Source organism: Dipteris shenzhenensis, chromosome 14 (genome assembly GCF_047967505.1).
Source record: "Dipteris shenzhenensis isolate YYH24624 ecotype China chromosome 14, Dip_SZ_1.0, whole genome shotgun sequence".
In the NCBI taxonomy this organism is placed as follows: Eukaryota; Viridiplantae; Streptophyta; class Polypodiopsida; order Gleicheniales; family Dipteridaceae; genus Dipteris; species Dipteris shenzhenensis.
In genome coordinates, this window is record NC_141609.1 from 9,646,399 (window position 1) to 9,668,893 (window position 22,495).

Below are 22,495 nucleotides of genomic sequence, written 5' to 3' on the forward strand. Positions count from 1 at the left end.
CATGCTATAAAAAACAGAATGACATCAAAAGTGGAAAGTTGCAGCAAAGCAACTATGCATCATCAAGTGGGCATGGTGACGACAGAAATGAGCACCTTTTTGTGATGCAGCATATGGTTAACTCCATGTCAGGAGATGCTGCAGCTTGCAATGATGTTTGGTATGTTGATTCAGGTGCCTCTAACCACATGACCAGTCATGGTGAGTGGTTTCATGATGTTAGAAATTTGGATAAGCCAGGTTATGTTGAAACAGGTGATGATACTGCGCACCCAATTACGCAGGTTGGTAAAGTGCCATTGGCTATGCAGGATGGCAAAACAAAGTACTTGGCAGATGTACTTCATGTTCCAAAAATCACTAAGAACCTGGTTTCAGTTGGCCAGATGGTTGAGCAAGGTCTGCAGGTTAGATTTAATCCTGATGGATGCTTCGTTGAGGACTTGAAAAATAAGTGCCGCTTGGTTGCGAAAGGCAACAAAAATGGCAGAATGTTCACCTTGGATGTTGATATGCCTGAGGTGAAAGCTGCTATGTTTGCGCATGGGAGAGGTGTCATTGCAGATATTGAGATATGGCACAAGCGCATTGGGCATGTGAATATACAAAGGCTGAAATCTATGCAAACGAAAAACATTGTTGCAGGTTTGCCTAAATTCAGAGTTGAGGGAATGCAAAAGGTATGTGAAGCATGCCAAATGGGTAAGCAGGCCAGACATGCATTTCCCAAAAATGCTAAGGTGAGCAGAAGACCTTTGGAAGTGATCCATTCAGATGTTTGGACAACCAAAGCTGCTTCTATTGGTGGATGCCATTATTATGTGACGTTTATTGATGACTACACTAGGAAGGTGTGGATTTATTTTATGAAGCACAAAAGTGAAGTGTTCAGCCATTTCAAGGCTTTTAAGGCCATGGTTGAAAAAGAGAAAGGTGTGCATATTAAAGTGCTAAGATCTGATGGAGGGGGAGAGTACTTTTCAGAAGAATTTTGTGAATATATGAAAGAACAGGGAATTCAAAGGAAGTACTCATGCAGGTCTACCCCTCAACAGAATGGGGTTGCAGAAAGGAAGAACAGGCATATTGCAGAAGTAGGACGGGCGATCCTAAATGAGAAAAACATGCCTGATTATTTTTGGGCTGAAGCAGTAGCAACTGCTGTTTATATTATGAACAGAACTCCCACTGCAGCTGTCCATGGCATGACGCCTGAAGAAATGTATACAGGCCAAAAACCAGATATTTCTCACTTGAAGGTATTTGGTTGCATAGCGTATGTTCATGTTCCTGATGAGAAGAGAACCAAGCTGGATCCAAAGGCAGAAAAATGCATCTTTATTGGATATGCTCAGCACCAGAAAGGGTATCGCTGTTATAACCCTTCCACCCGCAAAATGCAAGTGAGCAGAGATGTTGTTTTTGATGAAATGAGCAGCTAGTATGCAGCAACTGTTATGGTAGGAGATGCAGATGCAGGAAATGGGAATGATGCAATAAATGCAGAGCAGCAATCTCAAGCCTTGAGTGGACCCAGAGAGTCCTCTACTAGTGGATCTAATGCATGGACAGGGAGATTGAGATCTAGTGAATCGTCACATGGCAGTCCTGATAGTGTTGTGCAGGTATCACATAAGGGAAAAGAAAAAGTGGACCATACTCCAGTGTTTGATGTGTCTGCTGGTAGCTCTCATGTTGATGGAGAGTCAAGCGGCTCTGAAATGAGCCTTGATGAGGAACTTGGGATTCCTTCTATTGTTACACCTGGTGCAAGGAAAAGCAGGCATGATTTAAAGACTCCTGCAACTGATCCAGTTGTACAGAGGTCCACTCGTATTAAGTATCCAGTTGACAGGCTGAGATATGATGGGTATACAGCACATCACTATGCTTATATGGTCAAGGTTCTAGAGGAGCCAGAGCCCACATGTTTTGAGGATGCAGCAGGGCATAAAAATTGGGAAGCAGCTATGGATGAAGAGATGGCTGCCTTGGATGCAAACCACACTTGGGATTTGATGCCTTTGCCTCATGATAAGAAGGCTATTGGCTGCAAGTGGGTTTACAAAGTAAAGCACAATGCTGATGGGTCTGTTAGCAGGTACAAGGCAAGATTTGTTGCCAAAGGTTTTGCGCAGACATATGGAATTGACTATGAGGAAACTTTCAGCCCAGTTGCAAGGATGGCAACCGTGAGAGCAGTAATTGCTATGGCTGCTGCAAAGGGATGGTCTTTGCATCAGATGGATGTGAAAAATGCCTTCTTGCATGGTGATTTGCAGGAAGAGGTTTATATGATGCAGCCAGAAGGTTATGAGGATAATGCACACCCCGATTTTGTATGCAGGTTGCGCAAAGCCTTGTATGGCTTAAAACAGGCGCCGAGGGCATGGTCAGACAAGATAGGGCAATATCTTGTCACTATTGGATTTCAGATTTCCAATTCAGATTTTTCACTTTATGTGAAAAGGACAAACAGAGGGATTGTGCTTATAGTCATCTATGTTGATGACTTGATTATTACAGGTGATAGTGATGCAGACATTAATGAAGTGAAGCTGCTGTTGAAGCAAAAATTTGAGATGAAGGATTTGGGAGAGCTGCGTTACTTCTTGGGCATTGAGGTTATTAGATCCCCGAGTGGGATATGGCTGTTGCAAAGGCAATACGGTTTGGACATGCTGTTCAAATATGGGATGACAGGCTGTAAGCCTATTTCTGTTCCATTGGAGCAGAATGTGAAGCTCAATGCAGAGACAGGTGAGCTTCTTGAAGATATTACTATGTACAGGCGCATAGTAGGTAGCTTGATTTACATGACTATAACCAGACCAGATTTGAGCTATGCTGTGGGGCTGGTGAGTCAGTTTATGCAGGCACCGAGGAAGCCACATTTGGATGCGGCTAGGCGCATACTGCGGTATGTGAAGTCCACACTGCATTATGGACTGTTTTATGAAGCTAGGTGTGCATTACAGGTACATGGATACACAGATGCTGACTGGGCTGGTAGTGTCTCAGACAGGAGATCTACTAGTGGTTTTATGTTTTCCCTTGGGAGTGGTGCCATCAGTTGGAGCAGCAAGATGTTAGAATCCAAGAGCATGTGCCTAGCGTGCCCCCCGCCAAGACCGCTAGCACCTCACGGAAGTGCACAACCTTCATGGCCACTACGGAGGCTCTGGCATGTGTGTATGGCAGGTCCCCACCCCTGCCATAAGGCACCCTTGCCTAGCCAGCCCTCCAACCTCCACAAAAGGCAAGCTTGGGGGAATTGAAGATAGGAGGGGCAACTTGGACTATTTATGTCCCTTCATCTTCCACACACCTTTGTATGTGGGATAATTCAACCCTTTCTCCTTCTTCTTATCCCCTTTGTCCATGAGAGATTTGCACCTCCAACACCCCCCTCCAATCGATCATGGAGAGAGGTGGCCGGGGATAAGACCCGGGCTCTGATACCATGTAAGAAAATAGTACGCAGCGGAAGATAACAACAAAACGCAAGTACACGATGGAAAGCTGGAGAGAATACAAAAAATTCTGATATACCAAACTGCTGATACAACTGATGGTTGGCTGTCCACCCGTGCACTCTACAGACAGAGCTTCGATGGTGATCTAGACAGATGCTGGATGGAGGACTATGAGCGTGAAGAACTGGTGATCTGATGATAGGGGGTGGCCACTTATATAGTGTAAGTGGTTGACGGTCGGCCCTGTAATAGGCAGTCGGCCTAATAGACAGTCGGCCTGGAAGACCAACCGACCCTTCAGAAAACATGCCGTCGGGCAGATGAAGGATCGCGCATAGGTCATACCATCCCTGCCGCTGGTTGCAGACCAACCGACCCTGCCGCTGGGGGCTTTGCCCCCAGACCCCCACCGGGGGCCTGCGCCCCCCGGACCCCCTGCTATCGGGGGGGCTATCGCCCCCCCGAACCCCCCCTTTGTGCAGACGGGTATCTACTCTTGGCTCCTAAGCCGTCTCATAACCATTTGGTCTACTCTAAGACCCCTTCCAGTGTCTAAACTGGGGATCCCTCCCAATATCTGATACCCATCATGGCTTCTCCTCATATGGGGGCCTTACAACATTGGGTACACAGAATATTGGTGGGTTACATGAGAGGTGGACATTTGAGCTAACTCTAACACCCCCCCTCAATGTTCACCCGAAGATGAACTACGTGTTCGGACCAATGCCGAGTCGATGTAGATGCCGCAACAATAAATCACTCCCAAGAGCCTTCGTGAAGATGTCTGCGCAATTGTCCTCTGTGGGACAATACTCCAGCTCTATGACTCCATCCTCGATGAGCTCTCGTACGTAGTGATACTGGATCTCTATGTGCTTTGTACGAGCATGGAACACAGGATTCTTTGCAATGGCCATGCAACTCTGATTGTTGCATTTTAGAACCGTCGCATCTTCGATTGGAACTCCTATGTCTTGCAAGATCCTCCTTAGCCAAACTGCTTCACAAGCAGCAATGCATGCTGCCTTGTACTCAGCTTCCGTCGAAGATAGTGCCACTGTTGGTTGCTTCTTGCTAATCCAAGAGAACACTCCTGAACCAAGTGAGAAACAATATCCAGAAACTGACTTTCTAGAATCACAATCTCCCGCCCAATCTGAGTCACAGTAACCCGCCAAGGTCTTCCCTGCTCTGTAGGTAATGCCATACTCTAGTGTACCTTTCACGTACTTTAGCACACGCATCCCTGCTTTCCAATGGTTCTCTCGAGGTTGATTTGAGAACCTACTAAGTACACCAACTGCAAAGCTGATATCAGGTCTAGTGTTGCACAGAAAAATGAGACTCCCCACAAGTTTCCTATACTCCTTGATGTCGACAAGTGGTGATGCATCCTCCACTGAGAGCTTACCATTCACCTCCATGGGAGAGACCACGTCCTTACACTCGGTCATACTGAATGCCTTCAAGATCTCGCGAGCATATCTCTGCTGAGAGATGAAAATCCTGCCAGGTTTTTGCCAAACCTCAATGCCGAGGCAAAAGTGCATGAGCCCCAAATCTGTCATCTCAAACTCGGAACTCAACGACTCCCTCAACTGTTGCAGCATCTTCTCATGATCTCCTGTGATGATCAAGTCATCCACGTAAAGGACTATTACCACATACTTGCCATCCTGCTTACAAACATACAGGTTAGCATCAAAAGCACTTTTTGAGAAACCAATAGATATGAGAAAGCTATCAATCCGTTGGTACCATGCCCTTGGGGCCTATTTCAGCCCGTACAATGCCTTCTTTAGTTTGCAAACCTTGTTCTCTGAATTGGGCACCTCAAATCCTGGTGGCTGGAACACATATACCTCCTCCTTGAGATGTCCATTCAAGAACGCAGATTTCACATCCATTTGAAACACCGGCCACTGCTTATGAGCAGCCAAGGCAAGTACCACCCGAATAGTTGTCATCCTTGCTGTAGGAGCAAAGGAATCCTCAAAATCAAAGCCTTCAACTTGAGAGTATCCTTGTGCAACAAGCCTAGCCTTGTACTTTTCCAAAGATCCATCAGATTTGTACTTGGCCTTCCATACCCATTTGGTACCAATGATCTTCCTTTTTTCTGGACGATCAACCAAGTCCCAAGTCTGATTCTTCATGATGCTGTCATACTCCTCTTGCATGGCAGCTTTCCAATTTGGATCCGCCATTGCCTCATCCAAACTCATAGGCTCTTGAACTTTCATAATCTCAGCCATCAAGGCCATATTGACTATGTGTTCAGAAGCCCTTTTCTGCTCCTCTATCCTCTTTGATCGTCGAAGTCCATCTGCAGATGACTCCGCCAAGTCTGGAACCGGATTCTTCTCATCAAAGAGCTACCTTGCCCACTTTGGAAGTGGCTTACGTTGTGGAGCCAAGGCATGTTGTGGTGTTGGTGGAGTCTGTTCCTCGAAGTACTCCTCCTCATTCTGCAACTCTGCTTTAGATACGGGCACAAGGTGAGTTACTTTTACGGCTGATGATAAAGTGGAAGGGCATACCTCCTCCTCCACTGTATGTGGCTGTTCCCAAAACACCACATCACGACTGACCATGATCTTCTTTGCCTCTGGATCATATAGCCGGTACGCCTTTGACTCCTGGCTATAGCCCATGAAGATACACTTTCTGCTCTTTGGATCTAATTTCTTTCTGGTGCTATCTGGAACATGAACAAAACACTCACATCCAAATGTTCTGAAATGAGAAGCGGAAGGCTTTTTACCTGAGTAAGCCTCCAAAGGTGTTTTGCCCGTCAAGGCCTGTGTGAAGCTTCGATTGAGGATGTAGACTGCTGTATTGACTGCCTCAGCCCAAAAAGACTTAGGCAATCCTTTACCTAGTGCCATGCATCGTGCCATCTCCATGGTAGTACGATTGCGACGCTCTACAACACCATTTTGTTGCGGAGTATGTGCAGTCGTGAGTTGGCGCTTAATGCCATTCTCATGCAAGTATGTGTCGAACTCTTTTGACGGGAACTCTCCTCCTCGATCCGTGCGAAGCTTCTTTACCTTCAGCCCGCTTTCGTTTTCCACCATCTTTTGCCACTGTTTGAATTTTCCAAGAGCTTCAGCCTTATCTCGTAAAAAATACACCCACATGTATCTACTGTAGTCGTCGACGATAAGCATATAGTAGTTACATCCCCCCAAAGCTTGAGTCGGAGCTTTCCCACTGAGATCAGCATGAACCAATTGTAGAGGAGCCTTTGCCCGATAGCCGCTCTCATGTGGAAAAGCCTTCCTTTGTTGCTTGCCCATCATACAAGCTTCACAAGGTTCCTGCACCTTTGAGAGTGCAGGCAAGTGTGCAACCATCCCTGTTTTCTGCATTTCCAAAAGAATAGGATAACTAAGATGACCAAATCTTTCATGCCATACCTTACTGATGCCCACTCCTGAAGAGACTGTTAGTGCCGTCAGCTCGTAGAGATTGTTCTTCCTTACTGCCTTGCCGACCACCTTGCCCGCTGCATTAAGGATTTCTGCTCCGGTCCTCTTGAAACGCACCTCCAGGTTGCGATCAGTTATCGCAGCAACCGAAAGCAAGTTCTTCTTTAGCTGAGGAACTAGTAATACATCAGAAAGCTCTTTAGTTTCACCCTCTTGAATGGAAAGAGAGATAGTACCTGTACCTTCCACAGGGCATTTTGCATTATTACCAACCGTCACGTTCATGGGCTCTTGTAGAGGCTTGAAAGAGCTATACCAGTCCTTCTTTCTGGTCATGTGACGGGACACTCCACTATCAAGGAGCCACGAATCATTCGTTGTTGAAACTTCTGTTGAGGAGCATATTTCTTCAATTGCAACCCATAGCTCCAACTCAGTTTCAACTGTGTTGGCAGATTCCTTGCCTTTCGAAGAAGACTGTGTAGTGCCATTCTTTTCGTCCTGCTGCTTCTTTCTGCAATCCTTGATCATGTGACCGCTTTTGTTGCAGTAGTGGCACTTACCTGAAAACTTCTTCTTCTTACCATTCTTCTTCTCTCCACCCTTCCCTTTGGATGTGGTTGAGAATGCTGCATCACTTCCGCCATCGCGGGTCTTCATTCGCATCTCCTCCTCTAGAAGCATCGCACTGAACTCTTCAAAAGTGAGGGGTGGATTTCTTACCTGCGTGTTGAGTGTCGTAACCAACGCATCGTACTTTTGTGGAAGGATCCGAATGCACCTTCTGGCCAACTCTTCGCTGGTCTTTGTAATCCCAACCGCCGCCATCTGATCACGTAGATTCTTGATCCGTGTGATGAATGTCTCAGCTGATTCTCCATCAGAGCACCTCTCTGCAGCAAGCATATTCTCCAGATTTTGAATTCTGGTCTGATTCCGCATTTCATACTGACCTTTCAGTATGTTCCAAGCCTCACTTGCCTTGTCTGTATGCTGAATCAGAGTCAAAACAGAATCACTTGAACTGGTAACAAGAGCACAGAGTGCATCTGCGTTCCTTCGTTTCCATGCCCGAAGAAGATCTGCATTCGGTGGCGTTATGACGTTGGGGTTGTCTGGATTCGGTGATCCAACCGGTTCTGGATCCAATCCCAGAACAGTATCCAGAAGCTCATATGAATCCAAGATCGCGCTGATCTTGAATTTCCACAAAGTATAATTCGTCCCATCGAGCTTGCCTTCATTGAAGGCAGGTGGACGAATTCGCAACGGGGTTGGTGCAGCCATCACTCCTAGTAGCCTTTGCTAACAAAGCTCGTTGAACTTGCAATAAAGTCGTTACTCAGATAGCCTGAGCTCTGATACCATGTTAGAATCCAAGAGCATGTGCCTAGCGTGCCCCCCGCCAAGACCGCTAGCACCTCACGGAAGTGCATAACCTTCATGGCCACTACGGAGGCTCTGGCATGTGTGTATGGCAGGTCCCCACCCCTGCCATAAGGCACCCTTGCCTAGCCAGCCCTCCAACCTCCACAAAAGGCAAGCTTGGGGGAATTGAAGATAGGAGGGGCAACTTGGACTATTTATGTCCCTTCATCTTCCACACACCTTTGTATGTGGGATAATTCAACCCTTTCTCCTTCTTCTTATCCCCTTTGTCCATGAGAGATTTGCACCTCCAACACAAGAAGCAGCCAACAGTTGCCTTGTCGAGCACAGAGGCTGAGTACAGGGGTGCAGCAATGGCTGCATGTGAGGTAGCTTGGTTACGGAAGCTACTTGCAGATATGGGACAGTCAGTTCATGCAGCAGTTGTCATTCATTGTGACAACATTAGCAGCATCATGCTTGCTAATAACCCAGTTTATCATGCTAGAACGAAGCACATTGAGGTGCATTATCAGTTTGTGAGAGAGAAGGTTCTAGCTGGTGAGATTCATCTTGTCTATGTCAGCACTGAGGAGCAGGTGGCTGATATCTTTACGAAGGCATTGGGTACCGAGAAGCTTCGCAGATTTAGGAGCTTGCTTGGTGTACGTGAGATGGATTTGAGCTTGAGGGGGAGTGTTGAGATATCAAGCTCTATCCCTGACATATCTCCTAGATGACTATCATTTATGTCACCGCCTATGTTAGTTGTACTCGTGGTGTAGTTAGACTACCACGTATGTTTTGGTTTGGGTTCACATATGAACCACGTATTCTAGGGTTTGACATATAGGGTATTTCCCTCTTCTATTGTATTGTTGTTGTCCAAAAGTGAAGAAAGGCTTCACCCTCCAACCTTGTGTCCTCTCTCTTTTGAGTGTTGTGAAGAAAGTTGAACTTGAGTCTCCTATCTCTCTCCCTTATTCTTTACAGTTATAGTAAATTTTCTGCAAAATATACAAAGCGTTTCATATATGCTTGATCCTCGTATTTCGGAAGTGCTTAGCAACAAAGAAGAAACCATAGAGAATGTTTGCACGTGGTTGAAGCACGTTCCTATGAATGACGCACGAGTTATTTTTACAGCATATTATGAGAAGTAAGCATCAAACCCTACTTGTTTTTTCTATTGCATTGCTAGAATTGTCTCAAACACAGTAATTATTCTTTATTGATAATGCAGCTCACATTGGAGTCTGGTAGTCGTGGACATCCTTGCGAAGAAGCGCTTCTTTGCCAACTCAATGACATCCGTCCATGGCAATGTGTTAGAGTAAGTATAGACTACACTTGTTGTCACTTCTTGACATGTAGATTGATATGCAATGCACATATTCACTATTGTTATATGTTTTGATATGCAGATCAGCTCGAAAATTAGTAGATGCTATCGACATAGTAATGGGGCAATGTGACTTGGCACAACAAATACAGTATATAAAATGTCAGGTATCACATCAAGAGAATAGCCACATCTATAATTGTGGATGGAGGGTGGGCTACAATTGCTTTTTGGTACTTGGTCAAAGTCGTACAAAATCGTGTGTATATGTTGGATTCCCTCCTTTCTCCTATACTTAGTGATAGCAGAAAGACAATAGCCGATGTTTGTAAATTATTACAGCCTTTACATTTACATGGCGTGCGAGTCCTATTTATGGCATATCATGAGATGTAAGTATCATGGCAACCTTTATTTTCATCTTATACTGGCAACATTGTGTTAAATAATAATGGTTCTTAATTATTCGTGTAGGGAACATTGGAGTCTGGTGGTTTGGAACCTTGAAGACAACTATTATTGGTTTGTTAACTCGATTGCAGGCTTTCATGGCTCAGTGCAAACGTAAGTATTCTATTAATCTGTTGTTACTTCTATATTATGTACCTTATGTGATAGACACACTAAGTTTTTTTAATATGTCACGATGAACAGGTCGATTGAGAAGTTGGTATCTGCTATCAGAGAAACAAGACAGTACAAAGACTCGGTAGACTTCCAAAAGCATTTAGTAGTAGAGCAGGAAGATGGGCATAGTTGTGGGTGGAGAGTTGCCTACAACTACATGTTGATTTTCAAAGAAATTTTCTCACTTAAGCCACAGATCTCATCGGAAGACTCTTTGGAGCTCAAATATTCAGAGGAGGATATACAATTGTTTAGGGCTGAAATCATTCGAGACCTAATTGCTGCCATTAGAATACAACATGCAACTGAAGCAATATCAGAGCTTCCCTTTAAGGAAGAGGAGACCGAGTCTACTATGAAAGCACTGCACACTACAGAAGAAGTAGAGACCCAATGTACACCTACAGCACCACAGCCTCCACTGGAAGCATCAAAAGAGTTGCCACTGCCTCCGCTTGCATTTAAGGAAGAGGATACTGAGTCTACTCCGAAAGCACTACATACTACAGAAGATACTACAGAAGAAGTAGAGACCGAGTGTACATCTACAGCACCACAGCCTCCATTGGAAGCATCCGAAGAGTTGCCACAGTCTCCACTAGAAGCATCACAAGAGTTGTGATGCATGTATGATGTTGTCTTTGTAGTTTTTGTTGAAAATACACCAATTTGTGACTTATTACGTAAGTGGCATAATCATGATATTTATATAATTTCTTTATGCACACAATTTTATGATATGAATGTGTGATGATGTGATTATTTGGAAATAAATCCTTGTGTGATGAGAATTTTGATATGAATATGTGATGATGTAATATTTGTAATATAATTATTTCATGCACACAATTTTATGATATGAATGTGTGATGATGTGATTATTTGGAAATAAATCCTTGTGTGATGAGAATTTTGATATGAATATGTGATGATGTAATATTTGTAATATATTTCTTCATGCACACAATTTTATGATATGAATGTGTGATGATGTGATTATTTGGAAATAAATCCTTGTGTGATGAGAATTTTATTCAGTTGGACAGTCTCCACTCACTTAAAGTAGAGCATTCGCAATGCTTCTCTCACTTTATTCCAACCCTTATCCTTATCATCTCCACTCACTTAAAGTAGAGCATTCAATCTCTACTCGCTTTATTCCAACCCTTATCCTTATCATAGTGAACACATCGTGCCTCTCACTTTATTCCAACCCTTATCCTTATCGTAGTGAACACATCGTGCCTTAGTGCACTTGTATTCTTCCATCCTAGTCCTTCCACAAACACTCTTACATCCTAGTCCTTCTGAGTAACTTGTATTCTTCTATCCTAGTCCTTCCGCAAACACTCTCAGAGTCTTCTTTCATCCATCCTAATAACCAAGTATTCTTCTATCCTAGTTCTTCCACAAACACTCTCTTCTTTAATCCATCCTAGTGCTTCTCATTAACTTGTATTCTTCTATCCTAGTCCTTCCGCAAACACTCTCAGAGTCTTCTTTCATCCATCTTGATAACCAAGTATTCTTCTATCCTAGTTCTTCCACAAACACTCTCTTCTTTCATCCATCCTAGTGCTTCTCATTAACTTGTATTCTTCTTGTATTCTTCTATCCTAGTCCTTCCGCGAACACTCTCAGAGTCTTCTTTCATCCATCCTGATAACCAAGTATTCTTCTATCCTAGTTCTTCCGCAGACACTCTCTTCTTTCTTGCATCATAGTCCATCTCCCTTTCTTTATCATCTCCCACCCATGGATGTCCTTGGCATTGTCAAAGACGTGGAGTTCGGAATTAACAATCTCAAAGAATGGATTGCTGACCAAGGAGCACAGAGAGAGGCCAGAATTCGACAAGGTTCTCCTTTGACACACATGGAGAGAGAGGAATTTGCTGCACAAGGCACGCAGAGAGGGAGGAGACTCTCAAGATAGCAGACAGTGAAAGACTTCTAAGACATATGATAAAAGCACGACAAGATCTATTAGACTTCTTAAGTAACCTGCGTTATCGCAGCTCTCGTCATGGGCAATTTGATGCGGATGCTGAGAGAACAATAAGAGCCTCTCAGAGAAATTATAAAGAAACAATTTGTGATTGCTTAAATTTCTTCTTCGCATGTAATTATGTTGAGGATACAGCTGTGGAGGCAGTGAAAGATTGGGTTGTTGAGAAGATAAGAGAGACCAATGATGAGATCTTCTAGACTTAGATAAGAGAGACTGTATTAAGGTGTTTTTTGACACCATATGGCTTTGTATTAAGGTGTTTTTTGACACCATATGGCGTTGTATTAAGGTGTTTTTTGACACCATATGACTTTGAGTAATATGATCTACTTCTTGTACAAATGTGATGTTAAGATGATGTTAAGAGAGACTGTATTAAGGTGTTTTTTAACACCATATGGCTTTGAGTAATATGATCTACTTCTTTACAAATGTGATGTGCTCTTTTTGAAATGTACTCTAGTTTTCATAACATGTCACGCCATTTTTTCTAATGTGATTTTTTAAAATCTTACTTTTTTGTCTCTTTTAACAATGTGATGTACTCTATTTTTAACATCTCACGTCATTTTTTCTAATTTGATTTTTTAAAATCTTCCTTTTTGACTCAATGTTTTGTTTTATAAGAGCCTCTTTTTTTGAAATGTTTTATCCAAAATTATCTCACAAAATGAATTTGGACAGTGCAAGAGTCCAAAATTAATGAAATAGGTGTTTTACATGCTCTCCTAGAACACTCCTTGCTCTACTGCTCTTCCTCATGAAGACATGTAGATGAGTGCTCTACGAACCTTAGATCAACCCTATAATAGGCACCTATTTTTGCTAGTTATTTCTAGCCTACCTTGACCTTCAAACCCTGCAAACCACTCCTTAAAGCTCTAATGTATTGAGAATTTTTGTAGTCCTGCTAGCTACCCTTTACCATTTCCTTGGAATCCCTCCTTGTTGTCCTTCCACTACTCCAATTTGCTATTACAACTTCAATCGTAGTTACTTGGCAATTCTTCATGTAGTCCTTGTTGACCACATGGTAGCTTGCATGCTGCCACCGATGTAAGATCCCTACAAGTACCTTTAGATATGCCCAAGTGGCACCTCTAAATTCCCATTGGACACCTTGTTTGGGGGCCCATCGATGGGGATGCGACCTAGATAAACCCAATACCCCATCTCATGGACTCATCATGCTCCGATGCCCACACGTCGATGCAGATAATCCATTAACTCCCATGGATAAGGTCTTTAGCATACAGCAAAGGTGTTATCATTCCTTGTTCTTTCAACCTACAGCTACTACTTCCTTAGGTCCATTCTTGTACAAGCAAACCATCCTAATACATGAGTACCATCCAAGAAGTACCAATGGTCTCCAACATCTTGATCATGAATCCGTTGGTGTCTCCAACATCTTGATCATGAATCCATCAGTAATATTGGTACAAAGATTATCTAACTATCCCCCTTGATAAATTTTGGTACGAACATTATCTAGCTATCCCCTTTACAATATAAGGATAGCATGGATCCTATTAAGCATCACGTTCCCGAGGTTTGTTTCAACCCGTCTTCATTTTGGCAATATCCACAGGCAAGTAGAGCCACCTAAAATATGAGATCCCAGTGGTCACTAATCCACACATATCTTGGACCTTGAGCTCCAAAACTCCTATACCTTGAGGTCCAATTGAGATCTACAGTAGTAGGTGATCCTCAGTATTGTGTACTATTTTAACATGTAGATGTCAATGTCTCCACCATGAAGGCTTCACTAGGTTCATCAAGTTCTTCTAGCAATCTCCAAACTGAGCTTTGAAGCCCTCTACCTACCATTCCACCCTCCAGCCCCTCAATACCTAGCAAACATAAGGCAAATATTCTACCCATATTATGTTACTAATTCCTACATACCAATGAATCCACCCATTTGTATGCTTTCTTTGAAAATAAGCCAAGTACCTCATGAAGCCTCCCACAACATCCTTGTGTAATCATATAGACTTACTTAGATAGTGTTCATGCATCCATCTAACTTTGATTATTGAGATTCATTAAAAAAAAACTCCCTCATGCGAGTTATATCATCCGGATCGATCTGAGTAAAAATTGTTTATCCTTCAACTTCAAAAAGGTTGATAATCACTCTGACTATTCAAACCATCTCTCAATGTTAAGCATACATTTGTATATCAAGATCTTACCCTTAGTGACACTCAAAGTTATTACTAAGAAAAGCTTCTAGTTATTCCACAACTCCTCTCACTCCTATTCCGGTCAGCCTTCTTGTTTCTCCCATACTTGAGTATAGTTGCTTCTATCAATCTTACCCGATTCCCCAAAGCTTGGAATGGGAAGTCTAGTGACCATGAGAAGGAAATGAAGGGTCTAGTAGAGTTACACCTATTTGAATCTAAATCACCCTCCTTCTTGCAAGGGTACCATCCTTCAAACATAGAAATTGATTTCCACAAGTCGAATTTTGCGATCTTCTTTCACAAGGAAATCACCTTTGACCTTCCAATCATTGTGATTCTTTCTACAACCATCCCTCCCTACAGCAACAGAGCACAAACAAAGAGTATCCCAAGAATCATAGAGTGCTAAATTCACACATTACTACTTTCCTTAATGTGTACTATAGAGAGTAGATGTGAAAATAGTAAATGAGATATGCTCAAGAGAGAGAGTATTGAAAGTAATGTGTGGCCCAAAGATGGACCAAAAACATAAACAAATGTCTACACAGTGTAGCTGTAGGGTGCTACCTATGTACGTGTCCTTGTGACTCTCAAACTATTCTCCTAACTCCTCGTGGCGCCTTCAAAAAACTCTTAGCCTATGTGTTGTCCTTGAGCTGGGTTGTGTAGTGGTGCTCCTCCATGGTGGACACTCCTTGTTATTGTTGTTCCTAATGCAAATTGGTAGATGAGCACTCCATGAACCTCAAATCCATTGGGTGGTTGCTCTATAATATCAGCCAACCCAAGAACATGTAAAACCTAAGTGCAACATTATTCTCTTGATCCCATAAGTGATTTACAAAATGTGCTACTCAACTTCTATGTGATACTTAAACTCCTACTACCCTGGTAGACAAGCAATGCTAGAGACTTTATAGAATAGAATGGAATCAATACTAGGGGCTCTTTTATAGGTCCCTCTAAAAACACCTGACCAAGTATATAAGTCTATAGATTGGCCCGACTCTTTGATGCAAACAAAAGTCTACCAAAAAATTGTGATCTTTTGCCATGTGGTAACCTTGTAATAGGCACCTCTCTACTTACTATTTTTGGCTTGACTCAACCTTCAAATCTCCTACAAATTGCTCCTAGATGCTCCCATCCTTCTTTGCATTTCTTTAAACTTGCTTGTGGCCTAACAACCCCAACTTGGTGCCCTTGCACTGCTCCAAGATGCTATTGTTTTAGCCATAGTTTTTTTACAATTCTTTGTGCATTCCTTGCTACCCAAATGGCAACTTGCATGCGGCCCATGTGGTAACCCTGCAAATACCTTTAGATTTTCCCTTATACCTTCCCAAATGTCATCTCTAAGTTCTTCCTAGTACACCTCTACCATGTTGAGCTAGATAGACCCAAGGTGTGCACCTAGGTATGCTATAGACTTATGGACTCATGCCCTATAATAATAGTCATGTATATAGTACTTCTGTCACTTTTCACACATGCGAGGTGATTTGTAGGCTGAGTAGACTCTCCAAACTCCTCCTAGATACTATGGATCCATCCCTATAATACATCTAAAGATTTCCTTTGGACCTAAGCTAGGGGCCTTTATATAGGGATTATGCCCTCTTGAAATACTCATCCTGATCTTGATGATCTAGCCACCAAATTAGCTGACTTGACTAGGTGCAGGCATCCTGGAAGATGAAATATGAATCACATCCAACAACATGATTTAGCAGTCTAGGTTGCGATGATTTGATATCATTTTGTATTACATGTCAATACTTTGTGGCAATATTCATGTGGAGAACCCAAGATGTGTTAGTTAGATCTTGTCCATTCACAACAATTTTAGTAGTGGGTGCTTATATCTAAATAAATCAACCCCCCCCTAATGCTCTCACCACATTTTTCCAATAGTTTGGTCATCCATTCTTCCCATCTACCTATTCTAAAGGCCCTTAATATCAACAAATTATTCCATGCGTATGACTTAAACAAAGGAGAATAGGCCTTTATCTTTCAAATGAGGAATTGAATTAATTTGTGATGTGAAAATTTAAAGTATTCCAATTAAGATAAGGTGAAAGGGATAGGTTCAAAGTTCCATGCAAAGGGGGCACTTGAACTCAAAACCTCTATCAGTCACTTTGAAGGTCTCACCACAATGACTGTAATGTGGAGTAGAGTATAATAATTACAAATTCTCAACCTTGTAAGTAAAAGGTGAGGGAGGCCCTTTTCTCATATTTATAGGAACATCCTCATTGCATTTCCACCCCTCCCCTTCTACCTTTTCAACTAGTTGATATAGTTTTCAATTCTTTTTTATTATGGCGACCTATTGACTCAGAGGAGGACTGAATTTTGCCAACAATGTCTACATCATGGATGAAGGATATTTTTTAACACAAGATTGATAACAAAAAGAAGAATATAAAATTCACAAACAAATCGTGCAAAGAGATAAAGTTCTAGCTTGTAGAGTGGGTGGAATTGGAGAGCATTAGCTAATTACACCCACGTGGTACATTGGTTATGCTAGATAGATTAACAAATGCGATAATGAGTTGGGCTGCTATTTGGTATTCAAAAATAAATTATTGAGAAATCCAAAGGTTATGAATGTATAAGTGTTCAAAGATTCATTGATAATGTTGCACTACAATTCACACCAAATGGAAGAGTTGGATGGCACTGATGATAGTGAAGATGATCTTCAAAGTCCACCTCATGTAGTATCATGAAGCTTGCCTCCTCAAGGAATCACAATGATACCGGTCAATGGTTTTCTCCCACACCCTTACCTAATGATGCTACAAAAGGGCCACTTTCATATAGCTAACTAGGAAAATAACTCTAACGCAAATCCCTTGAATCATAAACTACCATGATTGGAACCCAAAAGGCCTTCTTTAAACTCTCAAAATAAGGCTACTTCCTCTTCCACAAAAAAAAGCTGCTCACGGACCTCTCGGAATGGACTACAACAGCAGAGCTGATAGTGACTTTCCTAGAAGAGAATTACAAATTGGACAAGAGCAAATTACCACCAACAAATCAACCCCGTCTCACTTTTTTTGGTTTGCCTCTTCAACCTTTTTTTTTTCCTAACTCTCGTTGACTTGTGTATCCCTTGTGTGACAGTATTTCAATTCCTTTCGAGAGAACTAGAAGGATTTTAATTTACAATTCTTGAGGGAGATGAAGAAATTGCTAAAATGACAAAAATATTATCATTTCCTAAAGAAGGAAATAAACAATACCCTAGAGAACTGAGGGGTAGATTTGAAAAACAAAACTCCTCTCTCACAAAAATCCCAAAAGAAAATATCAGGATTTCTACATAATGACCCCACCACCTACATGCGGTTGTGCCCATTGATGATGTCTCAAAATATGCACAAGATGGCATATAGTTTAATTGGAGATTAATCAAGGCATACAAGGCATGTGATGCTACATTGTCCTTCATGTAGATCCAAAAAGCCTAGATGTACCAATGTATATATGCAAAGAAATTTGAATTGATCAAGCCACATGACCAACCTTCTACAAGAAAGGAAGGCCACTGTGAAAGTGAAGGATGATTATGGAAGAAGAACTTGGACATGCTACAAAAATCTTGCAACCAAAATGAAAATGCAACACCTACTAGAGTGGTGACTTCGAGATTGGAAGCACATCAAGTGGTGCGGGCGGAATTGGAAACACAAGTAGTCGCAAGATCACAAGAAAGATTGAGGCAAGCCCAAATAAGCTGAATGAGCCAAGGATCCAGGAGGGAAGAGAAGAAGATGAAAAAACAGACAGCCATGCCCTCGAGCAAAAAGAACCCTCATTGAGATAAGGAAACTACCAAGTCCTCGGTGAATGCATAAAGGAGCCTGAGTGCCGTCAAAGGAACGAAGGCGATAATGAACCACGGACCAAAGGACATTTTAGAAGTACAAAATCAAATCAATAAGGACTAGGAGAAACTCCAAGAGCTCAATGATTTGGGATAAAGAGATATCCATACGTCAAAATTCAAAATCACATGGTAAAGCGATTTCTCATTCATGGAAGATCCAAAGTAAACATCTTCTCTGAGAAAGTCTAAAAGAAACTCTAGTTGAAAAACTTCAAGCCATGTCCTTTCAAAATTCACAAGGTGGATCAAAGGGTGATTTTGTCGAAGGGTATGCTCAAGGATATATATATATATATATGAAGATCAGTGGAGCATATCTATGGTTATGTTCATCGTGGTCAAGATGGAGAATCAGATACCCAATGTAGTTCAGAAGATCATGGATGAAAGGAGGCAAGGTGCTACATGATTGTAGAGGTGGCAAGTTCAACAAGGCACACGGCAAGCAAGGCGTGCAAATATCGATTGGTAGAGAGAAAATGCAAAAATAACGCAAGCCCAAATGCCTAGAAGTGGAAGAGGCATATGCTTTGGACATTGAAGATAAGTGCCAATAGCAGCTATTGATGCAATGACATTAGCAAGAGAGATGCCCATGGAAGACAATCAACCAAATATGGTCTTTTTAAAGGGATTCACCAAGATGAAGAGGGACAAAAAGTAGTCCACTAAGAATCGATTTATTAGATAAACCGAATCAATGATAGCGGCCAAATAAAAAAAGATCAATGTCGATGCATGATAGAATCAAAGTTGATGCAGATCAATGAGGGACTTCCTAACTAATTCCTAGACCAATCCCAATAAGTTTTAATAGAGTACGAGGATGTTTTCACATGGAAATACACTCACTAGAAGGGGGTATTGTCAAACTTGATTCAAAAGCACACAAACCTAGAGTGCCTACAAGAGGTATTCCAAAGTTTTGGGAGACAAAAATAAATAACTAAATGAAACTAAACTAAATATGTATATAAGAGCAGATGTCCTCAAAAAATAGGACAAACCGAAGAACTAAAAAGAAAATGGGCTTGAAGCTCCCCAATTTGGATGTTGGTTCTACGTTCAAGGATTCTAAACATACCCAAATCTGAGATTCCAAAGATATAACAATTACATCGTCGCACAAAGAGTAGTTTCGTTATTACTATTATAACCCTTTCTGAGAAACTAGGATTAAACTACTAAATTGAGAGATAAATGCACTCTTACTTATGCAAATTGGAGACAACCTATAGAATCGGGAAGTGATCACTCCATATTTAGCCATATATCAAAGATGTTTGAGTCAATGTGAGACATTCATAGATATATATTCAACATAGCATACTCAAGTTGTTGTGTTTTATCATAGATATCAACTTCTAAACCTAAAGAAGATTGAGCAATGCTAAGATCTATGAAAATACTAAAGTTTCCATTGGCTATACAATTAAGCTCACAAAACTCTCATGGATAGATTCTTCCACCAAAGGAATTTGGATCTTTGTATATAAAATCTTTGAAGTTTGCAGTCTAGAACAAATAAATCATCTATGAATCTCCTAACCTAACTAAGGTTATGACTCGGTTATGACGAACAATTGGAGAAGTCTTACAAGAAATCAATCCTCCAATGAACTAGAATTTATAAGTGAAAAGTAGATGGTTGATAAGAAAACAACACAATTAGTGCCCACCAGAATACTAGTGCTTCGTTGGAATAAAGAGTCTCCTAAAATTTTGAATGAATTCTCTAGAAGAATCTATAACCAACAAAGGATATCTTCAACATCTATAACTCTTGTGCACCTTTTCTTCTTCAAATCAAGGGCCTTTTAGATTTCATCCAACAAAAATCAAAAGGCGAGTCTGGTCTTTCGACTCTTAACCATCTATCTTTTTCAGTTCTAAAATTGAAAACTTGTGAAACAAGCTTTCTTAGCCCTAACTTTAAATCTTCCAAATCTATGTTAAATGTAGAGCGTAGTAAAATCAAATGTTTCAAACAAGTTTGGAGTACACTCCTCTCCTACACTCTGAGACAAGTATAACTGCCAATGGATCATTCAAAATCCAACTAAATCTACTAGTTTATCAACTTCTCTCAATAGACTTCTCCAAAGTTCATGGATAGTTGGTAACATGGGCTTGAAGCAATAACTCAACCATTATGAGAAATCAATTAGTGAAGCCTTACAAGCCATTGTAATAAATCTAAGTTTCTTAGGATTTTTATGAAACTTCCAAGCTACTAAAAGATAGGGAAGACTTGGGTTGCAAATGAACTAAACAACATACAAAAGTTTTGATGTTTCAAAATAAAGGTATAGAACAACGAGCATACTCTTTGTTGCAAAGTTAACCGTTCAGGTAGAGATTGCAAATAAAACTTTTTACAAGTGAAGACAAAATTATTTGAGCATTTGCTTACATAGGAAATCATAAACTTTTGCTGGAATTTCTACAAGGATATCTCATCTATATACCTTTGTAAGACGAGAACTATAAATTCAGATTTTTATTGCTCTAAAGTCCTAAATTATTGTTCAGAATACCTCTATCAAAATTAGAAACCAAGGAAACTCCTCTTAATTTTAAGGCAACTAGATACAAAATTGTCGATTTCCAATGTGATAAGAGACCTTGGACTACAAAAGATTCTATTGGGTAGCAAAATTTGAAACTCCTTTCTCTATGTCTTTTAATAGGCATGAATCCTTAAAAACAAAGGTTGAAATTTTAAGCCTTTTAAGAAAAGCAACCTAAAAAGGCACTAGGAAGGATAGAAGTATCATGTCCTAAAGAACCATCAACTAAAGGTGCAAAATTTTTACTAGTACTACAACGAGGGCTACTAAGAATGGGGCTAGCCTTTCATGCATTTTAAGGTTTCTACAAATGTTTGCATAATTGAAGTCCTTTTATCCTAATGTTTTTACCTATTTCCAAGCAATCACAGGATGTCTCCAAACTCGTCTAACCCAATGAGGGAGAGCACTCATAACTTGAGGTGACTTCAATATAGAATTTAAACCTATCTTAGATTAGGAGTACATATAGCAATCATAAGCATTTTTCTTAAAATGGGAGTGCTTTTCAGACCAAGACCTTGAGACTTTAGAAACATCTCTAACAACACTTTCCACTGAAGCAATGTTGATTTCTTGGATGAATAAGTTTACTAGAGTATATAGAAGCTTAAAAAGAACTTTCATATTATACCTTTCAAAATCATTAATAAAAAATTTACCCAAAACCATAAGTTAACCAAGAACTCTAACCTTCTCTAATAATAACTGTTGGCAAAATTTCTCCAATTATAGGAGTAAGAAGAATCATGACACATCAATCTAGAAGTAGAGGCAACATTTCTAATAGGGGAATCACAAGAAACATGATGCACTGATCCACAAGTAGAGCAACATTTCTAATATCATCAAGGGAATGGGGAGAAATCACAAGATCACTTCAAGCTTCCACACTTGAGTTGGATTACGATAACAAGGAGAACATACTTAGTCTTTGGATGAGTTCTCCAAACCATATGATTCTTTTGACTAGACCTTTTACTCTTATGATGAGCAAACTTTTGACTAGACTAAGCTTATTGAGTAGGGGCATTCTAGCCTCCCTTGTCATGTATGATTCAGTGATGCTATGCTGTGGAATTGTATGCTCCAAGTATTGTGTTTGGGCAATGGCAATAGAACATAGTGGTTGTATTTTGGTGTTGGGAAAAAGTAGAGTAAGATATACTACCCTTTGCCAATCAAAGGCCAATTACAACAAATCTCTCTCTCTCTCTCAAACAAAAGAAAAAAGAGACTTAGCACAAGAAAAGCTTAATAACCTAAGAAAAATATGACACATCCAAATTTAAAAAACTCAACCAAATTAGAGAAAGCATCAACTAACTACAAGAAGGGAGGGTAAGGACATAACAAGGTAAAAAGCATCGAAAAAGCTAAAACAAAGCAAATAAAAGGAAAAAGAGACTCAATAGGCATAGTCACTCAATAGATGCAAGGACTCACACACATATGTGATAAGGTAGCTGCTGCAGGGGCATACATAAAGGTGGAACATCAAACTAGAAAATGTTTTCAAGTTTCAAGGGGCTCCCCTTCAAGCGATCACAATCTATAAAT